The 20,594-nt window shown below is 42.6% G+C and overlaps 1 protein-coding gene and 1 long non-coding RNA gene across 4 annotated transcripts in view; one reads left to right on the forward strand and one right to left on the reverse strand.

Moving 5' to 3' along the window:
• Positions 1–10,729, reverse strand: part of ISOC2 (isochorismatase domain containing 2) — a 137,924-nt gene extending 127,195 nt beyond the window's left edge. Inside the window, exon 1 of one of the 3 annotated variants that reach the window (XM_075191314.1) lies at positions 10,656–10,729. The gene's annotated coding sequence lies outside the window, so the exon portion shown is untranslated. Of the gene's footprint in view, positions 1–10,496; positions 10,598–10,617 lie in introns of those variants that run through there. The other 2 variants (XM_075191313.1, XM_075191315.1) reach the window with 2 other exon arrangements.
• On the forward strand, positions 10,721–15,604 carry LOC142107728 (uncharacterized). Its single transcript, XR_012680002.1, has 2 exons — positions 10,721–10,825; positions 15,072–15,604. It is a non-coding gene; the product is annotated as an uncharacterized LOC142107728 (long non-coding RNA).
• The last annotated feature ends 4,990 nt before the right edge of the window (positions 15,605–20,594 follow it).

Consider the following 20,594-nt stretch of genomic DNA (forward strand, 5'->3'; position numbering starts at 1 on the left):
AGGGGAGGAGACGGTGCAGAGAGGCGGCGGTGGTGAGACAAGGTAAGAAGAGACAGGGTGAGGATGGAGGAGGGAGGTGATTTTTGCGGGGGGGGCGCCTATTTTTGCGGGGGGGGGGGGGGGGCGCCGCTTTTTTAAAAATGCCTAGGGCGCCGTGGACCCTAGCACCGGCCCTGGGGGCGGCAGTATGAAAGTGGTATTACAGACCCAGGAAAACTGCCTAGTTGTGCTGGACATTAATTACCACAGTTACAAAGCCTCTGTAGTGTCCACAGCACAAAGTGTGTCTTGGGACTGCCTTCATTTGACAGGGTTAACCCCCTAGTGTCTGTGGACATAGCAATAAGAAGACCGACCCGGCTTCTAGCTGACACAATCGGCGTCTTCTGAAGACAAAGCTTTAAGCTATCCTGCCCGCAGGTGGAAGTGGGGAACAGTTGGAGCTGCATTGCGGTGATTGACTGTACAACTCTCTCCCTTCTACGGATCTGGGGGCACATTTATCAATCATCGGCTAAACCGAGAAATAGTTATCAATCCTTATCGCATGGATAAGGATTGAACTATTTCTCAAATTTATGAACAACGGATCACCGAAACAACAGTTCCGAAAAACTGCTGTTTCTGTGATAAAAAAAATCATACTTACCCCCCTCTTCGGGACGCGCTGTCTCAGGATCTCCTACTGGTCATCTTCGTTCTTCTTCATACATTAACTGCGCATGTGCAGTTTGAAGAACTGCACATGCGCACAAAGATCCCTGCTCTGTCACTGCAACTATCGTTGCAGAGAGCAAGCGGTGAGTAACAGGGAGGGATCATGTGATCCCTCCACACATGCGCTGTCCAGCTCTGCTCTTCGGAGCAGAGCTGACAGCATTGGAATTTTTCATTTATGATAATGTACGCCAGCTTAGATTTGAGCTGGGAGCAGTCACCATACTGTTGAATGGTGACTGCTCCCAAAAACCAAGAGGAGTGCAAAGCAGCAGATATCCACGATATCTGCTGCGATGCACCTTTAATAAATTTGCAGAGGACACAGAGGAACCTTATTTTGCCAGTAAGAGCACTATCGTGCTTTCTTAAATATGCCCCTTAGAGACACTGCTGTGTGGTTGTCTTGTCCGGCTGTGAACATTCTTGACTGAGATCAGTACGGTGTCCCCCATCTGAAGCGCACATTGTTGCACTGCAAGTTCAGGAGAAGCTACACTTGTCAGGTGCACTCTTGATGCCGTCTGCATGGCAGTTGCTACAGAGGAAACCGAGTTTAAATGTAAATGACTAAACCTCAGCACCAGGAATCATTGCTCTTCTGTGGATTGTAAAAGCCTACATGCTATTACTACTATCCTGGAAACACCATTTCAGTTTGGATTAGCTGTGCAACTTTTATAGGTGCAGAAACTATTATTCCCTGCACCATATTGTACTGTGCCAGTTCAACAAATCAGCTATAATACGAGGAATAATGCATTACCCAGAAGTGTGACATCTACTTTCTTGGCTCCACTAAATTTGTTCATCTTTGCAGTTGTTATCTAGCAAAAACTGTTATTCTTACAATCTGCTGCCATCTAGTGGAGAAAGCGAATATTATTTTCTCATTTTAGTCTAATAACAACTGCAGTCTACATATATTTTGTGTTCTATTGTTTCTGCTAGTGACATCTGTTTTAAAGGGACGAGATCTTAGGAACGGTTTACAGCTCTCACTAATTGTTATACTTGTCAAAAGTTACTCCCGTATATATGGTAAATGTAATTTATGTGCACATTATTTTGTTACTTAGCTGAAGCAAATTGATTTAGCTAATCACTTGTGGACATTGCGATTTATATAATTCATCATCATCATCATCATCATCAATATTTATTTATATAGCGCCAGCAAATTCCGTAGCGCTTTACAATTGGGAACAAACATTGATAAAACAATACTGGGTAATACATACAGACAGAGAGGTAAGAGAACCCTGCTCGCAAGCTTACAATCTATAGGACAATGGGAGTTAGAAACACAAGGGCATGTGCTACAACATATTGCACAATGGACCAGCTAGAACGCAAAGGTAAAAGTATTGAGTGGGGTGTGTGTGTTGCAGTGTTGGTCAGAGGGTTGTTGTCTTGCGTTAGCTGTGTAGAGGATGGTAATAGAGTAATCTAGGGAAATTAAGATGGTGGCTGAGGAATATCATAACCTTGTCTGAAGAGGTGGGTTTTCAGTGATTGTAGTTGTAGTTCGAATTATCTTCCCATCAATCTTATAAATAACATTCCCATAAGTACGAGACTCAACAATATATACGAGATTATTCTTACCCCCAAACAAGTGTACTATAAATTGCTTACTGAAATGTAACTCAATTGCCCCCTATAGGCGATTACTATATTGTCATGTATATATATATATATATATATATATATATATATATATATATATATATATGTATATATTATACACATACATACATACATACACACACACACACACATTAGGGGTCAGCAATCCCCAACATGATAGCTAGAAGTGACATGCAGATTAGTGTAGTCATCAGAGTTGCTTCACAAAAGCAGCCGAAAATGGCCAAAACAGAGCTGCTACATATGTGCCACTCCCAGGTTCCATTGCAGAACTGAAGACGTGTGCGTTTACAAGAGGTGAGTTGGACATACTGAAAAAGATGCCTACATATATTTGAAAATCATTGTGAAACAACACCTATAAAATGCAGAAACGCACATCATTTCTACACAATATAATTGCATACCTCCTATCATTTTATCACTGGAAACAAAGTCTAGCGTGCTAGAAAAGGTCGACCAACCCCAAACTTCCTCCTATAAAAATGACCAGAAAACTGTCCACAACAAGCAGTTGTGCAAGGCACCCGTTCACGGTCAGTAGCGGTGAGCAGGATATCCCTTCCAACAAAACTCTTATCGTTGGGATGGCACAACAATCCCCCTAAAAGCAGGACGCTAATCAATAAATATGATTAAAGTGATTTAAGGTCATTCTGCCCGCTGGAAGCCGTGTCGGAGGACCGGATCCTAGTGGAGTGGAGTCGGGTCCAGGCCATTGGTGAACACCAATACTGGTGAACTGCGCCTGAGAAACTTATACCTGCTAAGGTGATTGAGGAGACTAGGATTATCTTCCCAATTCCCTTGGCAGAGAGAGGTGATAATCTAGTGATCTGACGGAGGAAATAAAGCGCGTAAATTTAACATTGATGGACGTATACTTACCTGTAAAATCCTGCCGAAAAAGGTTCATCTCCAGCGGGAGAGATGAGGTTCTAGGGGAAGGCCTGAAGAGGAATCCGACGACTGGTTGGAGAGTGAGTCCAGGCGGTGATCCTATCCGGGCAGTAAGGATCGAGAGGGGGCCCCCCGAAAAAGAGTTGAGTCGGAGCAGTGGGGAGATCTCGACGCGAGGAGGGTGATACCATCGGAAAGACCCTTTGTCCCCTGCAGGGTGCTGGAACGGAGGCGAAAGGAAGAAAAGGAGTACCTTCATCATCAAAGAGTAACCCTTGACGAGTTCCGTGTCACGCTTGGATATAAAAGCATTTGGAGATGTTCGCAAGATAAGAGTGGGAGACTCCAAACATACACTATTTCCCCTCTACATAACATCTGATTTGGACAAAACTGACTATCCACACTCAGTTGGAGCGATTATACCGAGAAGCAGCAGGTCGTATTCTTTAAAGCATAAATTCTGCCTTTTTTATAACACGTCTCAGATAATGTTAGAAGTGTGAGTAGAGAAACATAAATCTGTATATATTCTCTAAAATTATTCAAATATAAGCAAATTCTGTATGTATTAACGAGGTAATCTCATTGTCTCAAATACCGTATAGAATATAAGACTCTCAAACACAGCATTCTATTGCATGGTTGGTTTTTCCAACAGTGACTACTCAGTAATAAGAAACTACGTGAAATAGCTTATAAAACTGACAATTCGGACACTCATATTGCATATTAAAGTCTATGCTGCCATCTAGTGGTGAAAAGCTCCTATATACTTCCAAAACTATTAAACTTAAAATAAAAGGGTGAAATAGTAGAATTAGTGATACTTACCTTAGAGAGAGTTCATAAATAGAAATGTATTCATAACATCATTCCTTTTTTAATCAGTTCTTATCCGTTGAGCTTGATTTGACCATATATCTGTATTGTTAAATCTATAAAAAAAACAAAAACAAAAAGAAAAAACCCAGAAGAGCAGCCATATCCTAGACAAGGAAAAATACTGTAACAAGTCCACGTCAAAACGTGCGAACACAAAACCTGACCAAGTAAAAGCAGGTCAAGGCAAGTCAACTGCTGATAGGGTGGCCTCCCCTTCTTCCTCGCCCCTCTCGTCGGGGGGCTTGGGGGAAGGTGACCAACTACCCTCACAATTACCAGCTGGGGAGCCGGGACCTGAAACGGCCCAAATAATATTAAATATCTTACTCCCAATTATTGACAAAAAGTTTGAATCACTTCAGGCCTCTCTTGATGCTGCTGTTCTGAAGATTTCGGAAAACACAGCTAGAATTGAAACTCTGGAGCAGCGTACGAGCGATGTCGAATACACAAATTTACAATTACAGAATAACTCTGAAAAACAAGCTCAACAAATGTCTCAATTCCAAGATAAGCTAGATGATCTGGAAAACCATAGCAGGAGAAATAATCTGCGCTTTATTGGCATTCCAGAAACAATCAAGGGCTCTGAGTTAGTCTCGTTCCTGAGTCAGGAGGTTGTCATGGGCCTCGGCATACAGGACGAGATCGATACCCCTCGTATTGAGAGGGCACATAGTTTGGGCCAACTGAGAGAGGGCCAAAGCGGCCGTCCTCGACCTGTAATAGCCAGATTCCTAGACTATACAGAAAAAGAAAAAATCCTAATAGCTTATAGACGTAAAAAAGAATTGGTCATAGACAGAGATAAAATCTTAATCTTCCAGGACTACTCGGTCATGCTCACAAAAAAACGCAAGGAATTCACTTCAATTTGTAAATTCTTAGCGGATAATAACAAGCATTTTGCGCTTCTTTATCCGGCAAAACTTAGGGTAATAGAGAACGGCCACCCTGTATTTTCCGAAGACCCGGCTACGGCCAAACGCCATTTCGAAATGACTGCCTCGCCTCTGGGCAATACGGGTCAAACCCGCTCATTACCCCGCACTCCACCCTGAGAAATAGCCCATCATACAAAGATTAATATTGATTGCAAGTGCAAAATAAAAAGGTGGTTTGATAGATCTGATAACGTGATGTTTATTTAGAAACCATGAGAAGGAAAAAGGTGAACTCTCTCAATGGTTTAAGATTATTATAACTCATATGAAAAAGTTTACTTTGATCTCTGGATATTTCCCCAGAGGTCAAATATGTTTAGATTTGGCTAGGAAAATGTTTGAAAATGTATTGAGATTGTACAAATTTACTGTTACAATTCGCATTACTTGCGCACAATTGTTCTTCAAAATGTTGAGCACTGTTTGCGAGGACGCATGGTCAGCACCCTTCATTCTGATCCTCCACAGGGGTTGGGTTAAGTCATGCAGTCTCTAGGTTCTAAACCCCCTTCCCCTTTATCCCCACAAACGCTAAATTTGCTATCATGGAATGTGGGAGGCCTCAGTACCCCAATTAAGCGCAAGAAAGTTATAACACACCTCAAACGATTGAATACAGATATAGCATTTTTACAAGAGACGCACTGGAAAGATTCAGAAGGCCTTACCCTACGAGCAGGTTGGATAGGTGATTGCTTATCTGCCCCTCATACCTCAAAATCTAGAGGTGTGGCGATCATATTGGCAAGACACCTTAATACACCATTCAGGAAACAATAATTGACCCAAATGGTAGATACTTGCTAGTCTACATCCAAATTAATGATACAAAATTCACACTCTTAAATATCTATGCTCCAAACTCAGCTCAACAAGATTTCTTTCGCTCCATTAAACAGATGTTACTGCAAAAAGACACACCTAATCTCATTATAGCAGGAGATTTCAACTCGGTAGCCAACCCAAAGCTAGATAGATCAGGATAATCAAGCTTGATCAGAACTCCTGATTCCAACTGTTTTGCGGAACTGCCAGCGGAATGTGGTGTGGTTGATCCATGGCGCCTTCTAAACCTGTCGGATCGCTCATATTCATATTATTTTAGTGTACATGGCTCATTTTCCAGAATTGACTACATCCTTATAGCAGACCAATTGATGCCGCCTTAGGCGAGTGGATATTGATGACATAGTCATTTCGGATCATACGATAATCTCAATTGTTATCCAATTACCCTGTTCGGGTTAGAAAACTCGAATCTGGAGATTTCCGGCGTATTTGCACAGCTCTGAGCATTTCCAACAGTTCCTGACTAATGCATGGGCAGAATACTTGGATGACAACATAGAACACTGGGATAATCCTATTCTTTTTTGGGAGACTTCAAAGGCAGTCATGCGAGGAAGGATAATTTCCTATGTCTCAAACCACCGTAAAAAATCAAAAGAAACCTACGAGGCCTTACACAAGGCCTCAGCAGACTCATACAATCGTCATATCCAACTCCAAACAGAAGCATCCCTAACTACACATAGAGAAGCGCAACAATTATTGGAAACCTTTTTAACATGCCAAGCCAAACAACAAATGAATTTTACAAAAAACAAATATTTTAGATGGGGTAACAAAGCCAGTAAATTACTGACAAATATGACTAAAACGCACAAACGCAGAGGACATATAGTGGCAATTAATACAAATTCTCCTAAGGGTCTACTTACTAGTTCAGAAGAGATCTTGATGGAATTTCATAAATATTACTCAACTTCATATTCAGGCACTCCGCCAGACCAGCAATTAATGTCTAAACTACTGGGAGAAGCAAAGCTTCCCTCATTAACTTCTGACCAAAGGGAGATTCTTGCAAGAGAAATTACTTCTCAAGAAGTAGACTTAGCAATTAAAGGTTTGACATTACACAAAGCCCCTGGCCCTGATGGCCTAACTGCCGAATATTATAAATCTCTGCGTGGAGAAATTCCACCAATCTTGACTGAACTCTTTTGTAAACTTCATAGAGAACGACCGCCTTACCCATCTTTTAATAATGCTCATACAATCCTTATACCCAAACCCGGGAAGAATCCTCAGGAGGAGGGCTCTTATCGCCCAATTACTCTCCTTAATTTAGACTATAAGTTACTGGCCAAAATATTGGCCAATAGACTCCAAAACACGGACGACACTCGGTTAAGGGAGTGCGTTCGGCAATTTCGGCCATAGTAGCCTCTACAACAATTCCTTCCACAAACATGCTTTTAAGTCTCGACGCGCAGAAAGCATTTGACACGGTGTCTTGGCCATACCTGCATGAGATTCTTTCATTAAGGCATTTCGACAACGACTTTAAGGCCCTAATAGCTTTTTTCTATACTTCCCCCAACACTTCATTGCTGATTAACGGTCTCAAAGGCCCAAATCTAACCATGTCCCGTGGGACGCGCCAGGGATTTCCTCTTTCCCCTCTGCTCTTCAACTTGGTCCTAGATCCCATGCTCAGAGTCTTGCAGAATTGGAGTCTCCTAGAGGGCATCAAAATCGGTAGTCAGGAGATAAAACTAACAGTCTTCGCTGATGACGTATTGGTATACATTTCCAATCCAAAACAGTCCCTCCGACCATTGATGGCTCGTATCGCCGAATTTGGTCAAGTTTCGGGTTTCAGTGTTAATTTTGAAAAATCATCAGCTATGTACCTATCAAAGGAAGTTACCAAACCAACATGGGCACATGATATCCCTATTACCTGGATAAAGTCCTCTATGACATATTTAGGAATTTCTCTCCCAAAAAATATCCACCTACTCTATAACTTTAATATCACTAAGTCAATTCTGGAAACTGAACGAGAAATAAATGGGTGGGGTAGACTTAATCTGTCCTTAGGAGGTCGGATCAATCTGATGAAAATGATTACTTTCCCAAGGCTGCTATATTCTCTGCAAATTCTCCCTCCACTCTTAACAAAATCAGATTCATCAAGAATAAACTTGACTTTTCGTAAATTCATTTGGAAATCGAAAAAGGCTCGAATTGGACTCACAAAACTACAACAACCAAAAGAGAGGGGAGGCTTCAATCTACCAGATGTGACTCAATATAGCTAGGCAGCTCAGTTAAGGCACTTGAGAGATTGGATTTACAACACATCCATATATACTTGCACCACACTTGACCAAAATTTTCTTCTGGATATAGACCTTCGTGCATTTATCCACATGCATAAACCGGAATTACCGGACCTGGTTAATGATAATCCAATCCTTTTTACTTCCTATAAACTATGGCATCAACTCTGTAAACAATTCAAATTAAACCCGCATGCCTCGCCATATCTCCCATTATTACGTAATCCTAAATTCCACGACTGCATGGCTTCCCATCCTTTTACACTGTGGGAAAAATTGGGAATTTCAACAATCCACCCACTAATTGATAAGAGGTCTCGTAAACCCATGACTCATGATCAAGCCTCTTCTTCTTTTCCTCCCATTTGCGCTCACAACTTGGCCTACTTCCAATGTCAACATTATATTAAAACGGTCTTAAACAAGTTCTCTCCGGTCGATTGGGATAACCCATTAGACCCAATCCTGTCTAAACCAGTCCCGCCACACCAAGCTATTTCACAGCATTATTCCATTCTACGCCATCGATTCGATTTCAATAAATCCAAGACGGGTATCGCCAAATGGCAAGAGCGATTCCCTTCCATGACCCCAGACTATCTATTGAAAGCTCTGTCAAAGCAACTACGTTAAATCCCAGCCATGACCTATTCAGAGATGCTTATAAAAATCTTCCACAGAGCCTATCTCTCCCCATTCAGACGCTTTCAGATAGGTATGGCAAATAATCACACATGCCCAAAGTGTGGAACACATCAGGCAGATCTAACACACTGTTTGTGGGACTGTCCTCAAATAAAGCGTTTCTGGGTCCAGATCTGGAGATACTCACTTGCCCATTTGATAAATTATGTTCCACTCACCCCGGAATGGGCAATATTCGGAATCTTGCCAGCAGAAATCAAAGGGTCTAAGGGTTGTAGAAAATTACTACTTGCTATTTCGCCGGCGGCTAGGAAAAGTATTCTGCAGGTCTGGGCCTAGAAAGAACCACCTACACTATCACTATTTCGACAAAAACTTTACCATGTCTTCCGCATGGACTGGGTAGAAACCTCTTTACAAAAAGAAAGCAGAGTTGAAAATTTCTTTAACACCTGGGAAAGCCTAATAAACCTATTACCGCAAGATATACGCATACAAATCTGGAAAAGCTTTCATAATACAGGATGGTATGAATTACACATGTGTGCCAGAGATCCACCAATCGATCATCTGTCTTCTGATTAGCTGGTTTTAAAAGGGGAGGAGGGGTGCTGGCCTGCGTCCTTATGCTTATACATGTACTTACCTGTTCCTTAAATGCCCTCAATTCTAAGGAAGGGAAAAAAAAAAAAAAATGTGCTACAAAATCTGTAAAAACTCTGTATGTTTTCTCTTTCGTTTATTATGGAACTAAATGTATCCAATGTGCTTATCTCTTTCTGTTGTCAATCTCATAAATAAAAGTGTTAAAAAAAAAAAATTTGATTAATGTTAGCAAGTTAGTTTTGATATGCGCACAAAAATGTGGTCCCAGGATTGATAAGCCTAAAACGGCAGCTTCAAGTCTCAAGACTGTCCAGGTTCTTTTCTCGCAATGGGTCCTATTTATGAATGTAAAAAGTGTGTTCAATCCCCAAAAAAGTCATTAACCTCAAAATTATTATTTACCATCATTGCATAGATATCTGCTGCTTTGCATATCTCTTAGTTTTACCGAGCAGTCCCCATAACAGTGTATGGACACTGGATTGAGAAGAGGACCGCCTGGATCGCATACTTCTTCGGAAGTGAAGAGGCAGTGGTATGTTTTTCACTTCACAGGAACAGCAGTTTTTCGAAACTGCTGTTCCTGTGTTGCTTTTTTCATAAATATGAGAAATAGTTCAATCCTTATCAATGCGATAAGGATTGAAAACTATTTTTCATTTTATGCGGTGGGTGATAAATGTGCCCCAATAAAACAAATGCGAGACTGCAAAACTAGAATATCTATGCTCTGTATGACTTCATGCTCAATTCACTGCGCTGATGTTAGAGTAAAATTGATAGGCTAATATATCAATACTAACTATGTATTGGTATAAAATATGTCCAAAGTGGTTAATGTTAACCGAAAGTTTAATCCACAAATTACTTGGCAGATAAAAACATGAATGACAGTATTCTCATTGATATAAGCAGTAATAGTCCAATCATGAAGTCATTTTTAGTCCCAACATGATCCTCCAAGTAATTATGATTAAAGTACATTAGTTTCTCCAAATTGTGCATTAACCCAAATACTTGCTGTGAGAGTAGTTCAATAGATCTCTGCTGCTGCTGCTGCTGCCAACACTTATGATCTGAAGATGTTAGAAAAATCTAATCACCCCTAAAAGTAGTGGCTAAATCCCCTTCAGTTTACATACCTTCACAGTACTGGCTAAATCCCCTTCAGTTTACATACCTTCACAGTACTGGCTAAATCCCCTTCAGTTTAGGTACTGTCACGTGACACTTTGACATCACAGGGTCATGTGATTGCATCGGTCACATGGTACACACTGTAGGAGGGCTGCTGGAAATCCAGGAACTGCAGCATCTCAGTCTGTTCCTGGAGTCACTCTGTAGAAAAAGGTAAGAGGAAGTGTTAGTGTGATGGGGTAGCTAGCGTGTGTGATATTGAAGTTGCAGTGCAATAGGGGACCATGTGTGAAGGTGCTGAGCAGAGAGGGGCATGTGTGAGGGTGCTGGGCAGAGAGGGGCATGTGTGAGGGTGCTGGGCAGAGAGGGGGCATGTGTGAAGGTGCTGAGCAGAGAGGGGGCATGTGTGAAGGTGCTGGGCAGAGAGGGGGCATGTATGAAGGTGCTGGGCAGAGAGGGGGCATGTGTGAAGGTGCTGGGCAGAGAGGGGGCATGCGTGAAGGTGCTGGGCAGAGAGGGGGGCATGCCTGAAGGTGCTGGGTAGAGAGGGGGCATGTGCTGGGCAGAGAGGGGGCATGTGTGAAAGTGCTGGGCAGAGAGGGGGCATATGTGAAGGTGCTGGGCAGAGATGGGGCACGCGTGAAGGTGCTGGGCAGAGAGGGGGCACACGTGAAGGTGCTGGGCAGTGAGGGGGGCATGCCTGAAGGTGCTGGGCTGAGGGGGGCATGCCTGAAGGTGCTGGGCAGAGGGGGGGGGCACGCGTGAAGGTGCTGGGCAGAGGGGGGGCATGCGTGAAGGTGCTGGGCACAGAGGGGGGCATGCATTAAGGTGCTGGGCAGAGGGGGTGAAGGTGCTGGGCAGAGGGGGTGAAGGTGCTGGGCAGAGGGGGGCATGTGTGAAGGCGCTGGGCAGAGGGGGGGCATGTGTGAAGGCCCTGGGAAGAGGGGGGGCATGTGTGAAGGCGCTGGGCAGAGAGGGGGCATGTGTGAAGTTGCTGGGCAGAGGGGGGCATGTGTGAAGGTGCTGGGCAGAGGGGGGGCATGTGTGAAGGCCCTGGGAAGAGGGGGGGGCATGTGTGAAGGCGCTGGGCAGAGAGGGGGCATGTGTGAAGTTGCTGGGCAGAGGGGGGCATGTGTGAAGGTGCTGGGCAGAGGGGGGGCATGTGTGAAGGCGCTGGGCAGAGGGGGGCATGTGTGAAGGCGCTGGGCAGAGGGGGGCATGTGTGAAGGCGCTGGGCAGAGGGGTGGGCATGTGTGAAGGTACTGGGCAGAGGGGGTGAAGGTGTTGGGCAGAGGGGGGGCATGTGTGAAGGCGCTGGGCAGAGGGGGGGGCATGTGTGACAGTGCTGCGCAGAGAGGGGGCTTGTGTGACTAAAGGTGTTGGGCAGAGGGGGCATGTGAGGGAGATACCTCTGCCCCACACAGCCCCTCCTCAACCAACAACACCCACTAGCTTTTCTCTGATATTCCCCATAACACATGCTCATTATCTTTTACCTCACATGCCCAGCTGCCTCTATCCCGTCACCTCTCTTTTATTCATCTTTTATTTGAAAGAGTAGAGCCTTACCAGCAAATGAGCTAATAATGCAGAGACCGTTATTGCAATAGATGTGGTTTTGTTTTTTTAAAAATACTGTATCTAGTCACATTTTACTCAGATATTATTATCATTACAGGCCATGGGTATAACAGCTTTTGTCACAACACCGTACATAAAAGACTTTTCTCAATTATCTCACAAAAATAACAGTACATCCAGTTTTCTACGCACTTTTTTTATGTGGCATACTTCAGCCTTCTCAGTTATCCATAACTTTTTAAAATATTGATATTTTTCAGGCATTCATTGCCGGACACCAGGAACCATTGGAGGATAGTGTTGAAACCAGGCGAAAGGGCAATTTAAGACATCCTAGAAGTTCACTGACACACATCCTGCTCTATACTCCTCTCCTGTTAGGCCTTCAGTTTAGATTATTTGCCCAGCATGGCAGGGCAAAATCTACGACTTTACTGTTACAGCACGGATGATTGTGTAACGCTCTGAGCAGGTGATCAGAGGTAATGAAGTGGTGCTTACACTAATGCCCGCACTCACAATGCTGGATTTCTCTACAGGGGTTCCCAGGCAGTGATTGCAAGAATGGCAGTTACTGCTTCACAGTGCTCTGTAGGACGGGAAGACTGAGTGTTAACCTTTCCCACCACAGTGCTGGAAGATAGGTTTAGCAAGTTGCTGTGGGCCACAGGAATGGGTACCTCTTAATGTTTGGGCCAGGCTTCATGTTTCCTTAAGGGGCATGGGTCAGGTGGGGGATACTGGGTATATGTAAGCCCCCACTAGGCACTGGACTGGTGGAGGGCGCGTCCATTTGATTAGCTATCAATGCATTTCTGGGGGGAGGTGCTTCTTACCTTTCCCTGCACTTTCTCTCCGGTGATCTGTCAGTCCACGTGTGCAGTCACTAGAACAGCAGCCATCTTGGATCACCAGCACTTCTTTTCTCTGTTCTTCTTAAGGCAATAGGTTTTTAGGGTTTTGCTTAGTGGTTAGTCCCAAAGATTTATTGGGCTCTAGGGCTGCCTTGCAGGCTCACTTTTATTTTTTGTGATTGTGTGCTGCTTCTGTCTGTATTTTTTCTTCTATCTGTGCTTATGTCAGATTGGGGGTTAATCCTCGAGGGCTATGGCTGGGGTAACTTATATAACAAAGTTTACCTGTTCCAGCTGAAACTTTAAATTCCTGGGATAGGTCACTAGCCAGCTCTATGGCTTAAATTGCTCAGCTAGTAATTTCCTTTTGACTTATCAGGGAGTCTGGCTTGTTTGGTGTCTGTATTGTTGGGCCAAAGCCCTGCGGGTCCTGTGGCAGCAGCCTGGTTTTGTTTTCCCCCATTTTGGAGAGGATGTTGGAATCCACTAAGTGTAAGTGCAGGAGGGTGGTGACACGCCAACCTGAGAATGAGGCAAACTCTTGAGTGGTCTTCTCATAGGGGAGCAAAGTGCTAGATATGTAGGGTTTCTGCTTTGAACAGGAAGCCACCACTACTGTCAGGGGGTGAAGGAGCTGATGCATGCTGTGCGCCAGGTGTTAGACATCCGAGAGATAGAAGTCCCTGAGACGGCGAAGCCTTCTCTGTTTAAGTGGAGGTTGCAAGCGCGGGTTTTTGTCCTTTTTCTTCCGCTGGATGACTTGTTGGGTGGTGAGGTTTATAACTTGCCGGACCAGAAGTTCCAGGTTTCCCCAGAGGTTACAGTTCTGTTTTATTCTTCCTTCTGAGGATATTGGTAAATGCAAAACACCTCCTAAGGTGGGCGCACCTGTAGCGCTGTTGTCCAAGACAACTACCATCCCAAGTCCTAAATCAGCCATGCTTAAGGATGGTGCGAACCATAAGGTTGAGGGCAACCTTAAGTCCTTTTTTTGGGACAGTAGCAGCCTCCTTAAGGCCTACTTTGGCCTCTGCTTGGGTGACCAAGGTTCTGATATGCTGGTCCAAGCAGCTTACTGAGGACTTCTTAGCTGGCAGTCCGTGATCTGAATTGCTCCTGTTGGTGGAGAAGATTCAGAGAGCTACAAAGTATCTGGGAGAGGTGGTCATGGACAATGGATTGATTGGGGCATGGATAGCTGCCTCTGTGATTTTGGCTTGTTGGACTCTCTGACTTTTTAGTCCTTGGCAGCTGATATGGAGTCTAGGACTCTTGAGTCACTTCCTTTTTCTGTGGGTGTCCTGTTTGGGCCATAGCTAGTCAATATTATTAGTTAGGCGACAAAAGGAAAAAGTGCTTTCCTTCCTGTTAATGTACCAAAAGCTAAAGGTGCCCAGGTTTCTCTCCTTTTGTTTCTCTCGTCTGCTAGGCGCCAAGTCTGCTGATAAGAAATTGGCATGATTGTGTACTGCCCACCCACAATCACTGACGTTTGAGCCTGTCTACTCCTCAGGGTTAAACATAAATTGAAGGCCTATCAGGAGAGTGGTGGGTAGAGCTACGGTGAACTTCTAGGATGTTTTAAAGTGTCCTCATGACTGCTCCCTACACTATACCCCAATTCCCAGTGGACTAAGATAAAAGGATTTATCGGATATATAAAAATCCTATTATTTCTTCTGTTTTCTTTCCCTGATTACTCTTTCTGAAATAAAACATTTTTTCTTGTACTACAAATCAATTTTTGTTACATACTGTCGAGACTGCTGCAACCTCCATCTTGCTGTAATGATATCTTGGTCCCTTACAATCCATTCAAATAGCAGCTGCAGAAATAGCCTCTCTACTCCCCATCATTAATTATTGTTCTCCTACTGAAATCATCTTGTCTTCCATTTTAATTATCTTTTCACTACAAACGTATTTAGTGCTGTCCTATCCATTTCCACTTGTTATATCTATTCTCACAATCTCTGTACATACCAACCCCCTGCTCACTCTGACGCTTTTTTTTTTTCTCCCAGGTTACCTCCGCTCTCAGGACTACGACCCTTCTTGAATGCTGCCCCTGGAAATCTTCAACAGAATGTCTGTCTGTCAAGTATCGTCTCTAACGGCAGGATCCTGCTGAAAAGTCACCGGTTTAACGAACATTTCAAATGGTGCTTGTGACTTGTCCCAGAGCTGCGTTCCAGAGGGTAAAAGGACACGTTCTGGAGTGGACTGTTATGGGTTTTCTTTTTTAAAGTGTCCGTTGATCAAGCGATATTAACAAAATAGAAAGCAAAAAAACCTAATATAGACAGTTTATTAATTATTTTATTTCTACTCTCGAACGTCATGTTATTACCCCACCTGATAATGCCTGATGAATTTAAAGCGAAGAGTGATAGTTATGTCGTCGCTTGTTATGATGAGGACCAGCAAGTGGAATATATAACCTGATATAGTAAATGGCGTTATCAGACATTTGTGTGCGCTGTTACATACAGCTGAACTTTGTAATATATTGTATATTTGAATATTTTGTAAAATACATAAGGTGATGTAAACAAAACCTACTGAAAGCAGCTTTTTTGTACATTTGAGAGGTAAGGGCTATTTATGTAACACATTTTCTTTTGTTTGCAAGCCACCAGACCTGGGAGATAAGTTTTGAGCCAAAGTTCCCCCCCCCCTCCCCATGTATGTTAGATATTTGTTACATGTCTTTATGTGACCCATTTGGAAGAGACCTTCATGCTTTCCTCTTGTGTGCTAAAAGCATGTCATAATATTAGATAAATACATGAAGTATACCCCGCTGAACCAAGCATCGTAAAACAAATAATATACTTCTATATATTCTCTTGATTATCTTTTTTAAAAAAATTAATGACATCATTTGCCAATATATTATGAGAACCATGTGCCACATATTAGGATTGTTTTATTGAATGCCTACATTTCTTTTACCCTGACATCATTACATATTCAGTTGTTATGATTAAAAAATGTCCAAAATTTGGGGATTAAATGCATCTAGCACCACATCTATTACACCACATCGGGTCCCTGCATAATAAACTTAGTTTTTACACCTATATCAACAAGAAGGTAAATCCATCATAATCCCTCCGGCGCTTAATTGTATAGTGTGCCACTAATAACTTCTTTTTTTCAATGCAGGTGAATTTTAAGTTAGGTGTGTGTCTGATTCTAAATTTGCCGTGCAGAGATGTGGTGCACTCTAATTTTCATTGCACATTGTGCCCACCACAATAGGTCCTGAGAGACAAAAGCTGTGGCATTGAAAGAAAGATAATTCTGCAAATAATTTTAAGAATAAAGATCCTGTTTTATTAAATACTAGCTGAAGTACCCGGCTTTTCCTGGGTTTGAATCTTCAAGCTATTAAGTTATCAATGAGTTGGATGTAACTCATAATTAGAAGCTTAGCAGGTCTTCCAACACACCCATTAGGTGGCTGCCCAGTGTCGTTTTTGTTTTTAAATTAAATGTCATTGAAATCTATCTATTGGAAGGCCCAGAACAGGCTCACCAGGTTAAAGCTCTTAGCCACACTTGTACTGCCTTATATTACTGAGGTTGTTTTTGGTGATGGTAGTATCAGTACTAAATAACATGAAAATGGATAGTATAATATGTGCATTTTGTCTTGAATTTGTTTGCAAGTCACCCTAAACAAATAATATTTTTTTCAGCATTTCTTTTTTACTGCTAAAAAGTACATATTGGGACAACCTTTTAAGAGCTCATTTCTCTTGTGGTTACTCCTTACTGATTCATATGGATATGTAGGATCTATAAACAAGATAATCTTAGAGTGAGAAATAGAGAAACTGAAGATACAGGGTCATAAATTGCTGTAAGTGACAGCAAGAAATGCAAACTGAAAGGTAAACTCAAAGTAAAGGATAATGTGTAGATATCAGCCCATGAGAAAAGTTATTTACAAACATTATTCTGTGCTAGAACCTTAATGCAAATCAGCATGCATTAGACATATATAAAGACACACCCCCCCCCCCCCCCCACTCTATTCACATAACTTGTTTCCACTGTAGCAGACATTTATAGTTGCCAGCTCATTTGTATGATGTTAATTAGTATTCTCTATGTCTGGTGCATGTAGATTTGTTTACAGGATTGACTATTATAGTTGTATGCTTTGTAGTGGATGCTTTAGGTTATGTTTAAATCATACTTGCTCACTCGGGGAGACTCCCTAATTCTGCATAGGTCTCCCACACTCCCAGGAGAGCAGTTGGTTTTCCTGCATCCTGCCACTTCCTAGTGAAGTGGGCCTGATAGGTTCCTCCATGAAGTGAGTCACGACAAACCGCGTAATGTAGGCTTGGGCACCTGGGTCATATTGACGCGGCTGTGTAAATGCATTGTTGGGGCGGTGCCAAAATGACACGATTCGCCCCCCCCCCCCCCCCCCCCTCCGCCCTCCTCACATTTAACCACCCCTCTAGGATATTTAGTGTTAATTAACATTTTAAGTTAAAAAGTATTTGGATATACCCAAGGTGTATATTTTGCTCAAGGAGTACATATGTGGCATTATTAACCACAATGGTTCTGGTGACTCCCCAGTCATTGTCTCCTGTCTATGTGCTATGTCATCCCTATCCTTAATCCTACTGGAACCATAGTGAAGAAGGGCACTGGGAGTAGGCATAGCAGTTATCATAACAAGAGCGCAGGATGGTGATCAATGTAAGTAAGGCAGACAAGAGTACGAATTATTCAGAGGATGCAGAATCACAGTAAAATAATTAATAAAACAGATATCACTTATATCCTTTTTTATTATCTTAATTCTTGAGATTATTTGCAAATGTATCTCATTTTGAGACATTATTTCCTATTCAAGTGCAAGATTTATTGAGGCAAAATTCATAGAATAAGTTCCTTAATGCCCAAGAGATTTTGTTTAATGAAACTGTGATAATAGAATATATATTTAATAACAGCATCAAATTGCGTTGGCATAATATTATGATGCCTCATATTTAGGTATTCCGATACCATTCGTAATAATAATAAACTATAGTCTCCTAATATGGACAGTCCTTGTTATTGTAACTTGTTACTGCATGACACATTGTAGGTAATCATCTGGAGGGGGTCCCATCACCGCCTAGCTACCAGAGGAGAGTTGTTTGAGAAGATTGTACATCAGATGTTTTCATGGGATCTCTATACAGTGATAACAAGGAACTCTTTTTAAAACTCAGCATTCCCCAATTCTGATGTAATTTAAAGCATTTTAAAACCATCTACATGACTTTAAACAAATGACATAGAAAAAAAAAAGTACAACAACTGTCATAAACTTAACTTTTTTCTTTTTTTTTAAATACTTTTTATTTGAAACATCTTACACTGAAAAAGCATTACAAGATCCTGAGAGGTACATCAGTAACACAGTATACAATTTAAGACACAGCAGTGTGTAAAACACTCTCAAAGTGCTTTTGAAATTGGAAGTTAACTCTGTATCTGATGCTATGAAGATGTAGTTTTTAACATTTGAAACTAGAAGGTGAGGGGGGGGTGGCGGGAAGAAGAAGGAAAGGAAGAGAACGTGGGGAGGGATGGGGCATTGAAGAATCACGCATCAGGTAGAAAAGGATTAAACTTGCCTAGTGGTTCTATTCCACGCCAGATTTCTACTAGAATTGAAGTAAAGGCTGGTTATGATATGAAGCCCATAGGGACCAGACTTTATAGAAGGACACAGAGGAACCCCTCAGTATACTGGTGATGTGTTCCATCTGGTAAGTGTGCCAAATTCGATTCCAAACCATTGGGAGTGTTGGTGGTGTGGGGCTTTTCCAGGAGGCAGCTATTTGACATGTAGCCGCACTAATGATATGTCTGAGGTGTTTGCGAGTAGAATTAGGGAGGTCTGGGAGAGGTAGTGGTAGCAAAACATGTTTAGGGTCGGAGGGTATAGGAATATCAAGAATTGCTGAGGCTAACATTAGGACAGCTGTCCAGTATGGGCTTGTTTTGGGACAGTCCCACCAAATATGAATAAAGGTTCCTGTTTGACCACAATTTCTTCAGCAGGCAGCACTTGTCTGTGGATATATAACTTGTAGTCTTGAAGAAACATAATACCATCTATGAAGCAGTTTGTTGGCGTTTTCTTTGATGCCTACGCTTATGGAGCAGCGTGCTGTCCATTCATAAATGTCTGAACATTCTTCCTGGTCTAGTGTGGTCCCCAAGTCCGTTTCCCACTGCATCTGGAAGCGTTCTTTAATCTGCGAGGTAGCGGGAAGTAGATTATTATACAGTATAGCTATAAGACCTTTCGAGGATGGACCTGAGAGACACAGATTTTCAAATGCAGTGGGCGGTCTGGATGACAGCTGAGCTTTGACCGTTTGATGGTAATGCCTAACCTGCAGGTATTGATGGAACTGTCCCATCACAAATCCATACCGGTCCGCTAAGTCCGAGAATTGCGGGAATATTGTAGTCTTGGTAATATGATTGAGTAATAGAAGTTTGCCCTCACCCGCCCATTTTGTGTACATGGAGCGCGATAATCCGGTAAAAGCAGGATTGGACCATAGGGGTATCAAAATCGAAGGAGTGGGAGAAAGAGATGCTGATCTATTGCATCGGGACCAAATTGAAAGCGATAGGTCCATAACTGGGTGGGTTCAGGCAGGGGTTGGACGCTGTGTAGTTGGGAGTCAAATGATAGAGCAAACCGGTGAGCCACTCAGTAAATCCGACTCTATGTCCACCCAAATCCCGGTTCCAGGAGGGGAGTGCCATTGCACACACTGGGCCAACCGTGCAGCGTACTAGTAGTTGCGAAGATTGGGGATGTCAAGACCACCTGCCGCAGAAGGGTGTTGCAAAATATGGGCAGAGATCCTAGGTCTCTTATTTGACCATAAGAATCGCATTATAGAGGTTTGTAACATTTTCAAAGTTGGAGGGGGGACTCTAATAGGGAGGGTGTGAAAGAGGTATAATAGCCTTGGTAGTAAATTCATTTTCACTGATGTGATCCGCCCCACCCAAGATATCATAAGTTTATCCCATGATGCTAGGTCTTTTTTTATACAAGCTATGAGTGGAGAGTAGTTGGCTTGATAGATACTGTGACAGGATGGACCGCCTATAGGTGGCATAGGCCTATGGGTCTAATCTGTAGGTCACAGAATTTTCAGCATGGAAGATATTTTCAAGCAGGTCTATGAAGCAAGATGTTGCTCTCACTGGTTTGAGGTACCAGTGATCAGGTCAGATGTTGAAATCAGAAGATCAAGTTTCCAATACAAGCTAGGGCCTTTTATACAGTTCAGACACAGGCTATATTTAGCATCAGGATATAACCTATTTACACAAACATGGATTTATATGCATTGCAAAGCCAATAATATTTACACTTCGCTATGAAATTCTTAAAAACCTTGCTGTGATATCCTGGATTCAGAGGCAGGAGATCCACTAGCAAGTCAAAAGGTCTATCTGACATGAATACCTTCTTCAGACAGTCGCCGAATACACAT

This window comes from Mixophyes fleayi, chromosome 11 (assembly GCF_038048845.1).
Source record: "Mixophyes fleayi isolate aMixFle1 chromosome 11, aMixFle1.hap1, whole genome shotgun sequence".
Taxonomy (NCBI): domain Eukaryota; kingdom Metazoa; phylum Chordata; class Amphibia; order Anura; family Limnodynastidae; genus Mixophyes; species Mixophyes fleayi.